This window comes from Frankliniella occidentalis, unplaced genomic scaffold, assembly GCF_000697945.3.
Source record: "Frankliniella occidentalis isolate FOCC.00 unplaced genomic scaffold, Focc_3.1 Scaffold79, whole genome shotgun sequence".
Lineage (NCBI taxonomy): Eukaryota > Metazoa > Arthropoda > Insecta > Thysanoptera > Thripidae > Frankliniella > Frankliniella occidentalis.
This window is the reverse complement of record NW_026267209.1, coordinates 110575-113882: the sequence shown is the minus strand read 5'-3', so window position 1 is coordinate 113882 and position 3308 is coordinate 110575.

The following is a 3308-nucleotide window of genomic DNA, read 5'->3' as shown; positions in this document are numbered from 1 at the left end:
GGGGGGGGGGGGAGTAGCCCCGCACCTTCATCATCAAGACATTGGTGACCGCCTAAAGGGTGTAATTAGTGCTACATTAATTAGTCTTCCTATTGTTCCTAGGCAGGAAAAAAACCCAAAGAAAAGTCGACATGCTGCATTCGCAATGCACTGCTTGAAATTGCAAGAGAGGGCCATTCGTCATTTGTTCCCGCAGTTCCAGCTAGATTTTCTGAGAAATTAAAGGTAAAATAATTAGTATAATAAAAGAGAGGGAGTGGGGGAGATAAAAGAAAGAGACTGCATACGCGTAATACGACCTCCTGCTACAGCCTACTCCGGTGGAGCGGCTCTCGTCTGCGGGGGCGGGGGCGGGTAGGGGCGGCACTCTACCCGCTGGTTATTGTTGACCCCCACCCCCACCCCCGGGCGGGCGCAGCGCCGCAGCACGGCGCGTCGGGTCCTGCAGGACCGGCGGGACTAATTCCTACTTGACGGCAGGTGGGCACGGGCATGGAGAGAGAGAGAGAGAGAGAGAGAGAGAGAGAGAGAGAGAGAGAGAGAGAGAGAGAGAGGGGGGGGGGTGCACCTCGCACGGCACACGGGCGGCCAGGGGCGGCCCAAAGCAGATTAGCATCCTGCGTGACAAGCATCGAGTGTTCGGGCCCTCCTGCAGCAGACTGGAGAGCGCGCAGCGATCCGAAACAGCGTCCCTAATGATGGACGACGACGTCCCCGACGATGTTTCTCTCTTTTCTTCTTGTCAAACACCCTATCAGTCTATCGATCGGTTTTCACACCAAAACTCAAACTCCCCCCCAAAAAAGAGAGAAAGGAGAATAAGGCGGTTTCTTTCACCCGCACTCTCCTCGCCTAGGTCCGGCGTGGTGTGACATGGGGCAGCGCGACAGGCTGCGCTTTGGGCCCGCGCCACGCGCCCCACGCGCCACGCCACGCCACGCCGTTGCCCGGCTGTCAGTTTGACGGCGTCAAAGCGCGGACGTGTTCTTGTTTCACTACGGCGTAACTTCCATCCAACAGCAGCAAGCAGCGGTCCGGTCTGCGATTGCGAACGGACCCTGCTGCCTGTCTCGTCGATCGCGTTCGAGAAACACAGCAGAGCGCGACGAAATTTGCTTGAACATTGACAGACGTCCGTTTTCCAGGGAAGAACAAACCAATCACGTCGAAACAATAGATATTGAGGACGTAAAGGAACGTAAAGGAACGGCCGCCCGCCGGGCGAGGGCTCTGCCCCCCGACTTCACAGGTGAGTTGCGCTGGACGCGGAGGATTTATTGGTGTATGAAACGCATAATCATGTGCAAAACTAATGATGATTACCACATGGGAAGTGTTTCGCCACGACTGGACTCTGCCAGCAGCGTGTAAGGTGGACAGGAGCAGGGCAGCGAAAAGAAACAGAGAGAGAGAGGAGGGGGGGGGGAGAAGAATCCAACTCATCGACTTAATGAAATTGACTTGCGAAACCTGATGATTTGTCGGGCGCGTGATTCTATTTGCCCAGATCTTTTTTTTTATCTCCGTCTCTATCTATCTCTCTCTCACTCACTCTCTCCCGTTCCCTTGCGCTCCGCCGCGGCGGCGCGTTGTCGGTCGATGGCGAACATTATAAAGCCAGCGCCTCTGGGCTTTCAGATTCGCAGTCAGCAGTCGCGGCGCCGAGGGGCGCTCTCTTCTGGACGACGGCGTCACAATGGCCGGCCGCACCCGACCAGTATCGCGGGGTGTCGGTGTTGTAGGCGGTGGTGGCGGTACTCTGCCAACGCCAACCCATCCCGACTCCCGCTCTCCCACGGACAAGTGCACCCTACAGTTGGGGGACCGTAAACACACCCAGTACACTAAATCCTGAACTTTGTTGTGCATAAAACTTGCAGAATTTTATACATTTATATACTATGCACAATTTTATGCATAACTATGCACACTGCGTGTGCATAATTATGCATAATGTGCACATTTTGTAGAATTGCATAAAAAAATTTGTGCATACATATGGTTGTATAAAATTCTGCAAAGTTTATGCACAACAAAATGCATAAGAGTTTAGTGTGTACTCTGCAAAATATAAGGTCAAATTGTCTACCTTTAGGCGGCTATATAGTAGACCACGAGGGAAATCCCCCTCTCCCCCCAGCCTCGCCCCCAGCCCTCTTTAATACGCACCTATGTGAATTAGGTATGTACAATCAGGTACGCCTACTTCAATGATTTTCAGAACGCTCATCACATCTTCTCGCTAACGTGTCTTAATTCATTTTTCGACCCCAACACAGTAGGCTCGTTGGAAAGAGAATGAAATATCAGAAATTATAAAAGAAGGCGAAATTAAATTATATTTCCAGAAAATTGCAGTATAAATTGGGCATAGAATTCAGTTAAACCGACATCTTCCAGTAACACAGTATTGCTTGATTTGCAAGATATATCCGTACACCTTCGGGGAAGACTTTATTAGCGGTTCCGCGGTGAGATGCTATATCCCCCGTAACATCTTCCCACACTCACTCAAGTCTTTGTCATCCTGCTTCTTAAAAACTTGCCAAGATGACGCGCGCACACGTGCGGGCCGCTTGTTAGCGAGTGCGGGCCGCGTGTGCGTGGCGCTGCCGGCGGGAAAAAACTAGAGACTGTTTCCTTTGAGTCTAATTAGCAAGTTGTGCACACGTGGCACGCTCAGCCCTCATCGTCGCTTCTGAAACTGTACTTTTATTTCTTCTTCTTCTTCTTCTTCTTCTTCTTCTTCTTCTTCTTCTTCTTCTTCTTCTTCTTCTTCTTCTTCTTCTTCTTCTTCATTTACTTCTTCTTCTTCTTCTTCTTCTTCTTCTTCTTCTTCTTCTTCTTCTGTCGACCCGTCTGTCCGTCTGTCTGTGTGTCTGTCTGTCTCGTGCGGTGGTAGCGCCCTTTAGTCTCATATCAATCATATCGAGATGAGCGCCCGAAGGAGCGAGCGAACTGTCGGTGACGCGCGTGCAAGAGAAAGAGATGGAAGGGAGGGGGGGGTTAACAGATTATACATGTGTTATATCTTTGTCTGTCCCCCTCTCTCTCTCTCTCTCTCTCTCTCTCTCTCTCTCTCTCTCTCTCTCCGGCGGCGGTCGGCGGGGAGCGCCCAGTGGGCAGGCAACCCTCCCGCACGCGTCCTGGGCGCGTGGCCTACCCTGCGATCCGCGGGCGCGCGGCCCTTCGCCTTCGCTGCCGGCCGGCCGGGCCGAGCTGAGCGGGCATCGCAATGCCAAACCGCACGGCTTCTTGGCAGTTTGACAAGGGCGAAGCGTGGCGGGGCGTGGCGGGGCGTGGCGGGG